General features: G+C 36.2%; 1 long non-coding RNA gene across 2 annotated transcripts; it reads right to left on the bottom strand.

Moving 5' to 3' along the window:
* Nucleotides 1-993: 993 nt before the first annotated feature.
* LOC143306629 (uncharacterized) lies at nt 994-8029 on the bottom strand. 2 transcript variants are annotated; one of them, XR_013063991.1, is made up of 4 exons: nt 7980-8029; nt 5347-5402; nt 5024-5186; nt 994-1166 (listed from the first exon to the last, which is right to left on the bottom strand). It is a non-coding gene; the product is annotated as an uncharacterized LOC143306629 (long non-coding RNA). The 2 variants fall into 2 exon arrangements; XR_013063990.1 differs by lacking the exon at nt 994-1166 and having other exon boundaries at nt 4836-5186.
* Between the last annotated feature and the right edge of the window lie 4342 nt (nt 8030-12371).

The following is a 12371-nucleotide window of genomic DNA, read 5'->3' as shown; positions in this document are numbered from 1 at the left end:
AATAAGGTAATAAATGTGATAAAATAATTTAATTAAAATAATTTAATTATCTGTTGACGGACGGGTGTGCTATTGACGAAGCGGGACGAAATTTTTATTTTCATTTAAACGCAGTAGTTATTTTGTCTTTTTAAATATGCTCTCTTAGAATTCACCCTTCCTATATGCTGGCATTGTGATTGAAATTCAAGAATTATCCTATAGCATGAAATTCGAGCGATACGCGAGACTGATGCGCCAAGATCACTGGAGAGGGGTACCGCGCGACTCAACGTTTAATGCATTAACGTATAGGGAAACTTTGACGGCTTTTTTCTAGGGGAAGGGTTGATTTCCGGCACATGGTTCCTTTCAGACTTTTTATCCCCTCGATGAGCACTATACGATAAGCCAATAAAAAAATTTGACCTTGAAATTAGGGGTCAAGGTCAATTTTGCGGTCGCTTTCTTTGACAGATCTCCACCGATCCAGAGGTGTAGAATCACCCCATATAGGTCGTGACATTTAATTTTTTTACACCCTGTACATTGATCTGTGGGAATGAATCAGTATATTACATTACATCTAATGTAGATATGGTAATAATGATATTGTTATTAAATGTACATTGATCTGTGGGCATGAATCAGTATATTACATTATATCGAATGTAGATATAGTACCAATAGTCCGGTCCCGTCCATCTATGCGTGCGAACATGCCGATAAAGCACTCCGGGTATGTAAACAAGATAGATATCGATGGAAGTTGAAAACAGGTGGGAAAAGGGTCGGAATAGGTAGAATGACACCTACAGCTTCAATGTACATAATAATTCATTATATATTAAGTCAATACATAAATGAAAGTGACTACTTAAAACACGGTTCAGAGTAACCTCACAACCATATAATATGTCAACATAAAATTGGATGAATAAGGGAGAAAACCTGCCTAAGGTAATAATTCTGATACACAACATGTGCATGGAAACTGACTGATGACAAGTGCTGTTGTTTAAAACCTTTGTGCATAAATCTAACTTAAATTGGGGAAAAAGAGCATTAAAACACAGCTTATGGTGCACTGAGTTACATCAGCGGAAAATCAAACCGATAATTAATGAGTTTTCAATGTAGGAAGGTATTAAATGGTAATATGAGGTCTGCGTCATAATATCAGCTGACTGAAACATGAATAAGGGTTAAATTAAAGTAAATTAACAGGTATAGCGAATGAATAAGCCTTATTAGGAATAATAGGTAACATAAATGGGTCAAATTAATAGGTAAAACATGTTAAGTGTACAAAAAGACAAGAAATGAAAGTTAAATGTAGCACAGTTTATAATTTCTATCAACGCATATTTTGAACCCAAAAGGTTGGCTAGGACAGATAGGAAGGCTTTACGTTAAGTGATGACAACCAATTTAATGAAGAGAGCTGGATAATACTATATAATAACCTAACAGACCGAAGAAATAGGGTAATGAGCAGAATATTCAAACAGGTTAAGCGAAACGGAGTAAAGATTTACCGTAAATGTAGTGAACGGAATGATAAGCTAAAACAAGGCTTGAGTAGACCAACAGATAATGCAAAACAGCCTGAAACTGTACTAATATAAAAGGTAGCAACTTTGATGAACCGGTAATACGGTATACGAGGAGAGTATTTAAATGCGGTTTGGACCTGAGATAAGGAAAGGCGTAAGAACTAATTGACACGAAACTAGGGAAAGTTTCCTGAAACTAAGGCAAAAAGTAAGGGTGGTTACTGTAGGTATGGTTGGTAAAAGAAGAAGTGGGTTATAAACTTCTGAATAAGGGTAAGAAATATTAAAACAAGCAAAGCATGGAAAGTAAGTAATTATGAATTATAGAGAGAATAGGATGATAGATAGAACAGTAAGTTGCCTAAATAAATAAATTAAATCAAGTACGTTAAGAAAAACTTCAGACAGTATAGAGAGGAAATATCACGCGACTTGGGCATAAGTCATAGAATAAACTAGTAAATAATAAAGGTCAGTATATTAGTTTTGAACAGCAATATGGATGTATAAAGTAGACTATAGACCGGGGAACTAATCAAGATAAATATAATAGACTATAATTGTATACACAAAGTAATTAAAGCCGCAGGGATACCGTGTAATAGGAAAAGTAGCGTTATTGAGCGCTATGGGAATAGATGAAAGGCATGGTCCGTAACAAAAGATACTGAAGGTTCCAACATAATGCTCTAATAATTAAAGAAAATGGGGAAAGTTATAGGATGCATACTATGACAGTATAATACGATAAGTCTGAACTTTAATAAGAATAAAGAGGAGGGTAATAGTAGAAATATTGAGAATCCAGTAGGTAAACCTGTTAGTCGGTGTGACTGGGGGCAAAACAAGAATTGTACAGCTGAGATAGGGTAATACAAGGAGGAAAAGAAGTCTTATATAAAATAATACTCATAAAGCGTACACCTGCACATGTAACTAGCGTACAGAAAGAAGGTAGGCAAGACAAGGTAAGTATAAAGGAAAATGGGAATCTATACTGGAAGGGATACACAAGTGCAGGGCAGGGATTAATATGAACAAACTAGATAACTAAACAACCAAACCACTGGCTAAACATATTGTAAACTCGGTCAACTAGCACTGATACAAATGCGAGGACTGAAGAACAAAGTGCACATGATCACTTTAACACATCTAGACACAGTACTGGATACTCCTTTAATTCTATGTACACAACTAAGTCTAATATGAAGTAAATCGCGGCGTAAAAATTATTGCCATTCGTAAGAGCGTATTCAATGAAACTATGAATGAAATCGGAAGTAGTGCGTGCCTGGGTCAGAGTAGTGCGTATTAGTCGCGCAGTGACACACGTCCGAACTGCGTCAATTCGCATGACATAACCGCGAATTATGAATGGGCATAGTAACAATAGGAGTAACCCGGTCCTAGAACATACAAATAAGGAAAGGGAATATACAAGAAATGCGTAAAGGTACAAAAGAATAAAGCGACTATTAAAAAGAAATGACAAACTACCCTTTTGGATTGGACTGAAATACGACAAAAATAATGACTAGAGCTGAATGTAGGACGATGAGCATAGGTAGAAAAAAGGAAATGAATAAAGCAACAGAAGAAAGCAATGTGTTTGAAATAAATAGGATCATCATAGGAGACAGTAGTGACAAAGCTAATGCAAAGGAGGAAACCAAGGTTAAGCTCAGTGATAGAGTTCACCATGATCTGAGGGCGGTGTTTAGACCATCACGTACACTCTCAAGAAGCCCGACCAAAATTGGACAGGAAAGCATGAGTGCCGATCCAGACTTAACGGGGGATGAAGATGATATGGTATTTACAGGTGGAAACGAGAACACGGAGGAAACGCCGATCAAAGTAACTCATACGGAAGTCCAACCAGAGGAAGCTGTGCCCTCCGACGAAAAGAATGAAATTGGAGGACTTGACATAACTCTGATGGCAATTCACCAAATTCTGAGGATGCTTAAGGCATCAAATGATATGGTTAGTATCTATCTGCAGAGGGATAACAATGCTAACCCGATGGCAGAAAAGGCGAGTATAGAAATGGGCCAGGAGCTAGACAGAGCAAAAGAATTGCTGGAAGCAGCTACTAGAGTGTACAGGGATGAAAAGAAACAGTGCAAAAATAGAGAGGAACACGAACAAGGAAAACTAATGAAAACAATGGAATATGATAATGTGTGGAGAAGCAATAATGATATAATGGAAAGCGATAGGGAAATTACTAGAAGAACAAACAAGAGGAAGAAAACGACACCACCAGAGATGGAAACGCAGATCAAAAAGACCAGAATAGTAAACAGGGAGAATAGAGCACTACCAATAATTAGGAAAGTGCAAATACTAAAAGGTAATGAAGGAGTCTCGTCGGACTCCGATTGGGAGGTAGTAAAGACAAGGAGGAAGAAAATGGGGAATAAGGAGGATTCGGGAATGAAAATGAATAAAGATGGCATTGACAATAAGAAGCTGAGGGATAAGCAAAGGAAGACAATAGGAACAAAAAGAAACGAAGCAGTGACTATCAAGGTGGACAACGAGCGCTCGTACGCCGAGGTGACCAAAGATCTTAGGAATAAAATGGGGAAGGAAGTCAAAGGAATCAAAAGAATACGGCAAATCAGGGCCGGTGACATTCTGGTTGAATTTGAGGAGAAAATAGATAGCTCCGAATTCCACGATAAAGTTATAAAAAGCATGGGAGCTGAGACGGTGATTAGGAGATTGATCCCTAAGACAACACTGGAAATATTGGACATTGACCTGGGAGCTGAGCTCGACGAAGTAATAGAGAGCATAGCAAGGGAAACGGGCCTCGCAAAAGGAACTTTCAGGGGGAAAAGCATTAGGACGGCTTACATGGGCACCCAAGTAGCGATAGTGGAAGGACCAGGGGACATTACGAATCATATTAAAGAAAATAAGATCAAAATAGGATGGGTATACTGTAGAGTGAGACAGCTACCAAATGTCACAAGATGTTACAAATGTCACAATATGGGACATGTGGCGGTTAGGTGTGCACTCGCAGAAGGCATAAGGATATGCAGAAGGTGTGGCGAGAAAGGGCACGTAATGACAGAATACAGAGCTGAAAAAGCGAGGTGCAGACCTTGCGAAGAAAAAGGCAGTAGTGGAGTAGAGCTGAACCATATAGCGGGCTCGCTGAAATGCCCACAGTACAAGGAGGCGATAGCAATTGGAAAGAAATGCAAATAAAATTCAAAATTAAAATATTACAAATTAACTTGAATAAATGCAGGCTGGCTCAGGACCTGCTAAAAGGAACAGTCGAGAAAGTATCTCCGGACGTGATCATGATTGCAGAACAAAACAAAAGCAAAAGCAAAAATTATTGGTTTAAGGATTGTAAAGGGGATGCTGCTATATGGATCACGAGCAAGGGTATAGCCAGAGTTAAAGACATTAATATAGTTAAACAGGGGATAGGAATGGTTGCAATCAGTTACAACAACTACCTCATAATTAGTAGCTATATATCGCCGAATATTGATGATAATACAGTCGATGGTAGATTAGACGAAATCGCTGATATTATTAAAGCTAAAAAATGGGCTGGAGTCATCTTGGCCGGAGACTTCAACAGCAAGTCCCTACTCTGGGGTGGCAGGATGTGGAACCCTAGAGGTAGAAAATTATTAGAATTTATGGCAAATCTAGATCTGATATACATAATGACTGAAGGGGGAAACACCTGCACCAGAGGAGCAGGTACAAAAATAGATCTTTTAATAACAGATACAAGGCTGAGCCATAAAGTAGTAGCAAGTAATGTCCTTACCGAATTTACTGGATCGGACCATCAATACCTGCTGCACACTATAGTAATCGATGAACCTGAAAAAAGCAATAAATTAGTCTTGAACGATAATGTTAGAAAGGTAGATAAAGACAAATTTGTGGAAATGTTTTTAAAGAAATTCGGAGATAGTGAGTTACAGTATTGGGGAAAATAGAGAGGATATTGATGCTGTGATGAGGGAGATCCAGAGTATTAGTAATAAGTGTAAGAAGAAGGAAGGTAGAATGTTTAACAAAACCCCGGTGCATTGGTGGTCTGTCGAAATCTTAAACCTCAGGAAGAGAGCTAACAGTGCGCGTAGGAAGGTGACCCGGGAAAATAGGAAAAAGAATAGTGGGGTCATAACGTTACGTCAAGACGAGCTTAAGAGGGCAAAGAAGGAGCTTAATAGGGAAATTAGGACGGCCAAAAAAGGGGCGTGGGAGAAATTGATTGACACAGTAGATAGGGATGTATGGGGTAGACCGTACAAAACAGTGATTAAGCAAATCAACGGGAGTACTCCACCAATTAAATTAAACTCAGAACAGATTAAAATAGTGGTAGATGGTCTCTTTTGTATGAAGCCACCGACAAATAACGTAGACATAGCTGGAAATGAGAACGAGTTGGAAATGAACACTGGTGAGCGCATAGAAACCGTAGAGGAAAATGAGGATAAAATAACGGATATGGAAGTAATTCTAGGATGTAGAAAAATAGCGGTTAAAAAAGCACCAGGCCCTGACGGTATCCCTGCTGCGGCTGCAAGGGCTGTAGGACTTGGTGCGACCTCTTTCTGGACTAGATTACTAAACAAATGCATGGATCTGGGTCACTGGCCTGTAGAATGGAAAACCACCAGACTAGTGCTTCTACCAAAAGGTAAGTCAACAATTAAGGAAGGCACAGGGATTAACGTAGTGAAGCCGTCTGACTACAGACCACTATGCATTGCCTCCAATATCGCGAAAATATTGGAGCATATTGTTAAAAATAGATTACATGAGGCAATCAGGAGGGATGATTTGTCGCCGCACCAATATGGGTTCAGGAAGGGTTTAGGAACCGTTCAAGCCATGGAGAAGGTGATGGGATATTGGGACAAGGCAAAAAAAGAGCGCAGACATTGCCTTCTAATCCTACTGGACGTCAAAAATGCATTCAACTCCCTGAGGTGGAAAAGCGTCATCCGTGAGATGAAGAGGAAAAGATTTCCCAGGAAAATAATAAAAATGACTGAGTCTTATTTGAGTGACCGGTGGCTAGTCATAAACACAGATGATGGACATGAAAAAATAGAGGTATTTGGAGGGGTTCCATAGGGGTCGATAATTGGACCATTTATGTGGAACCTCGTATACGATGGCTTGCCGAAAATACGTCTTAGAAGAAATGTCTACTTGGTGGCATTTGCTGACGATATAGGTATTGTAATAATTGATAAGGATCTGGAAAGAATGAAATACACGGCCAATGCCACAATAAGAGATATGGTAGACTGGTACAAGGGGGAAGGCCTTGACCTGGCGCCGCAAAAATCGGAAACCATATTGCTGACGGGAAGAAAAAATCCTGAGGGTATCCCGGTGGAAATCGAGGGAAATCAAATACCGGTGTGCAAGGCGGCTAAATACCTTGGGGTTACTTTTGAATGCAACCAAGTATTTAAGCAGCATATTGAGAACGCGACTGAAAAATCGAGTAAATACGCGATGCATCTAAGCCTCCTGATGAAAAACACAAGAGGAGCAGGTCCAAAAGCCAGGATACTGTATTATAATGTTGTGAAATGAGTGGTGATGTATGGTGCGGCAATTTAGGCCAGGGCACTGACATATAAACTGAACACGAAAAAACTAAGGGACGCGCAGAGGCTACCGCTAAACAGAATTTGCAAGGCCTACAGAACAGTGTCTACGGAAGTCTTATGTATAATAACCGGGAACGTGCCTTGGGATTATACAGCAAAGGAAATTGCACGTATATACGTTAAAATAAGGGAGGCACAAGAAAAGGGGAAGCTTGAACAAAACAACGGAAAAGATAATAACCGGATTAATAAAGAGATTGTGGAAGAAGAGACTAAAACAACAAAAAGAGAATGGCAAGAGGAATGGACTAACATGGATAAAGGCAGATGAACTAACAAGATAGTTAGTGACATTGGTGAATGGAATAGTGGGGGAATACCTCTCTTAGATCATCAACTAGTACAAGCACTGACTGGCCATGGATGCTTTGGGGCTTTCCTAGCGAAGATTGGTAAGGAAAGGACACCAGAGTGTTGGTTCTGTGAGGATTTGTTCGATGACGCAGAACATACTCTCTTCACGTGTCCAAGATGGAAAATGAAGAGGATGGCGCTGGAAAAAGAAGTACATCCAGAAAAATGGGAAATTCAAAACATCGGACACTTACTGAAAAGGGATAAAACCAACGCATCAATTAGGAAATTCTGCGCTGTAGGTATATCGCAAAAAGAGAAATGGGAGAAAACACACCGGAAAAAAATTAGGAAAGAATGGGGAAGACAAACACAAAATGCAAATTCAGGAACAGGAAGATAATACTAAAGGAGAAAACAATAAAGATAAGAATAATAGTAACAAAAGGAAAGAAAATCATCGTACCATTCAGATAAAGATAAAGAGTTAAGAGCCGCAATATGCTAGTTCGGCCTCAAAATGGGTAACGGTTCGTAAACGGTGGCAGGAGTTCCCAACTGGAAACTCCGGATGACTTGGTTAATTAAATACAATAGATGATTCATATCCCATAGCAGCAACGCTGATGGTGGCCGCGATAGATTAAGTCCTCACCTGAAAAATGGTATGGTGTATACGTGGTGCTAAATTAATTAAGGTAATTAGTATACTGAACCTAATGCATGTGAATTCTTAAAGCCTTAAAAGAAATTGGTAATTAAATTAAACTACAAGGCAGTGGATACAGTATCTGTGGGGATGAATAGAGCTTATTCATCCAACTTTACTTATTATATATATTGACAATAATTTTATCTAAATGGTTACGTAATTACCATCAATTTGTTATACTGATTTATTTATTATTTATTATCTTGGTTTTATCTACTTACTTGACGGATTTTATGTTTTTACCTATTGACTCTATTTTATTATATCTTATTTATTTACGTATTTACTTAACTTAATTACATACTGGATTCTAGTCATTTACTTATTGGATTATCTTATTTTATTTTATTTTATGTTATTTTATTTCTTTATTTATTTATTCATTATTTATAGCTTATTTTAGTTATACAAGCACTGGATATTATTTATTTAATTGCTGGTTCTTAGCTAACGGATACGACAAAGGTATGGTACTTACGTGTACGTCGATTATTTTGGTATAACCACAGATACTGGAGGTAACACACGTAAGACAGTAAAGCACATTGACGTCATGGTGTATACCCCATTATCTTCCCATTGAAGAATAAACGGAGGTGATGAGGAGTGGTGGCAGTCTGAAAGAAATTGAATAATGTAGAGGCTGGCAAAGCGTAATGAATAGAAAGAGTTACCTGTATAACCTACAAAGGAAGAATAATATAAATTAAATAGAGCAAACGGTGATATTGAATAATAAACAACGGTAACCGAAAACTCATCTTTTGGTAGTATGCAGGTGTTGCATTCTCCTTTTGCTGGGAGCAGCATAAAAGAACAAGTATAAACCATAACGGTGCGATGTAGAGTGCGGTGACCCGGTCCATCGATACCTAAGGGGTTACATTGATCTGTGGGAATGAATCAGTATATTACATTATGTCGAATGTAAATATAGTGCTAATGATATTGTTATTAAAGGTACATTGATCTGTGGGTAGTAATCAGTATATTACTTTATATCTAATGTAGATATGGTAATAATGATATTGATATTAAATATACATTACCTATCTAATGTAGATATAGTACTAATGATATTGTTATTAAATGTACATTGTTCTGTGGGAATGAATCAATATATTCCAATATATGAAATGTAGATATAGTGCCAATGATATTGTTACTAAAGGTACATTGATCTGTGGGTAGTAATCAGTATATTACATTATATGTAGTGTAGATGTGGTAATAATGACATTGGTACTAAATGTATGTACATTGATCTGTTGGAATGTATCACTATATGACATAATATCTAACGTAGATATAGTAATAATGATATTGTTAATAAACGTACATTGATCTGTGAGAAGTAACCAGTATATTACATTGTATCGAATGTAGATATATTACTAATGATATTGTTATTGAATCTACATTGATCTGTGAGAATGAACCAGTATATTGCATTATATCGAATGTAGATATAGTACTAATGATATTGTTATTAAATGTACATTGATCTGTGGGTAGTAATCAGTACGTGAAATTAAACCGAATGTAGATACAATACCAATGATATTGTTATTAAATGTACATTGATCTGTGGAAACGAATAAGTATACTCCATTACATCGAATGTAGATACAGTACTAATAATATGGTTATTAAATGTACATCGATCTGTGGGACTAAATCAGTGTATGACATTATATCTAATGTAGATATAGTAATAATGATATTGTTATTAAATGTTCATTGATCTGTGGTAATCACTCAGTATATTACATTATATCTAATGTAGATATGGTAATAATGATATTGTTATTAATTGTATAGTGATCTGTGAGTAGTAATCAGTATATTACATTATATCTATTGTAGATATGGTAATAATGATATTGATATTAAATATACATTACATATCTAATGTAGATATAGTAATAATGATATTGTTATTAAATGTTCATTGATCTGTGGTAATCACTCAGCATATTACATTATATCTAATGTAGATATGGTAATAATGATATTGTTATTAATTGTATAGTGATCTGTGGGTAGTAATCAGTATATTACATTATATCTAATTTAATTATGGTAGTAATGACATTGGTATTAAATGTAGCTACATTGATCTGTGGGAATGAATCAGTATATTACATTATTTCGAATGCAGATATAGTACTAATGATATTGCTATTAAATGTACATTCATCTGTAGGAATGAATCTGTATATGACATTACATCTAATGTAGATATAGTAATAATGATATTGTTATTAAATGTACCTTGATCTGTGGGAATGAATCAGTATATTACATTATATCTAATGTAGATATAGTGCTAATGATATTGTTATTAAATGTACATTGATCTGTGGGTAGTAATCAGTATATTACGTTATATCTAATTTAGATATGGTAATAATGACATTGGTATTAAATGTAGGTACATCAATCTGTTGGAATGTATCTGTATATGACATTATAGCTAATGTAGATATAGTACTAATGATATTGTTATTAAATATACATTGATCTGTGGGAAGGAATCAGTATATTACTTCATACCGAATGTAGATATAGTACTAATGATATTGTTATTAAATATACATTGATCTGTAGGAATGAATCAGTATATTACATTATATCGAATGTAGATATGGAAATAATGATACTGTTATTAAATGTACATTACGTATCTAATGCAGGTATAGTACTAATGATATTGTTATTAAATGTACATCGATCTGTGAGAATGAATCAGTATATTACATTATATCGAAAGTAGATATAGCACCAATGCTATTGGTATTAAATGTACATTGATCTGTGGGATGGAATCAGTATATTACTTTATACCGAATGTAGATATAGTACTAATGATATTGTTATTAAATGTACATTGATCTATGGGAATGAATCTGTATATGACATTATATCTAATGTAGATATGGTAATAATGATATTGTTATTAAATGGACATTGATCTGTGGGAATGAATAAGTATATTACATTATATCGAATGTAGATATAGTGCTGTATCTTTATTATGTTGGTGCGGCTTCGGAACTTTTAAATATCTCGATATATCTCGAAAACTACGCATCTGATCAAAAAATATCATACAAAATAAATAGTGGGAAACTTAATTTCCTACAAAAACGGTCTCTTAACATTTTGCCATAGCTCGCATCGTTTCCGAGATATTTGCAGATTAACTCAAGGAAAGGGGCCACACGGACATATTCCGAGATATTTCTGGTTCTTGTTGTGCTTGTTCCGCACAGCTAAGTTGGAAGTGGCATTTGCAGCTCGGAATAGTGCAGAGTTATCTCAAAGAAAGGGGCAACGGTGTTGCTGTATCTTTATTATGTTGGTGCGTCTTCGGAACTTTTAATTATCTCGATATATCTCGAAAACTACGCATCTGATCAAAAAATATCATAGAACAATGAAAGTAGGAAACTTAATTTACTACAAAAAATGTCTCCAAACATTTTGCCATAACTCGCATCGTTTCCAAGATATTTGCAGATTTAACTCAAGGAAAGGGGCCACACGGACATATTCCGAGATATTTCTTCTTCTTGTTCTTCTTCTTCTGCACAGCTGAGCTGGAAGTGGCATTTGCAGCTCGGAATAGTGCACAGTTATCTCAAAGAAAGGGGCCACGCTGTTTCTGTATCTTTATTATGTTGGTGCGGCTTCGGAACTTTTAAATATCTCGATCTACCTCGGCAAATTCGCACCTGATCAAAAAATATCATAGAACATAAATGGTAGGAAACTTAATTTCCTACAAAAACGTTCTCTTAACATTTTGCCATAGCTCGCATCGTCTCCGAGATATTTGCAGATTTTACTCAACGGAAGGGGCCTGACGGTCATATTTCGAGATATTTCTTCTTCTTGTTGTTCTTCTTCTGCACAGCTAAGCTGGAAGTGGCATTTGCATCTGTGGGAAGGAATCAGTATATTACATTATATCTAATGTAGATATGGTGATAATGATATTGTTATTAAATGTACATTACATATCGAATGTAGATATAGAACCAATGATATTGTTCTTAAATGAACATTGCTCTGTGGGAATGAATCAGTATATTACATTTTATCGACTGTAGATATAGTACTAATGATATTGTTATTAATTGT

The sequence above is a fragment of the Osmia lignaria genome, unplaced genomic scaffold (assembly GCF_051020975.1).
Source record: "Osmia lignaria lignaria isolate PbOS001 unplaced genomic scaffold, iyOsmLign1 scaffold0016, whole genome shotgun sequence".
Lineage (NCBI taxonomy): Eukaryota > Metazoa > Arthropoda > Insecta > Hymenoptera > Megachilidae > Osmia > Osmia lignaria.
Note: the sequence above shows the minus strand (reverse complement) of the source record. Positions and strands in the feature narration are given on the sequence as shown.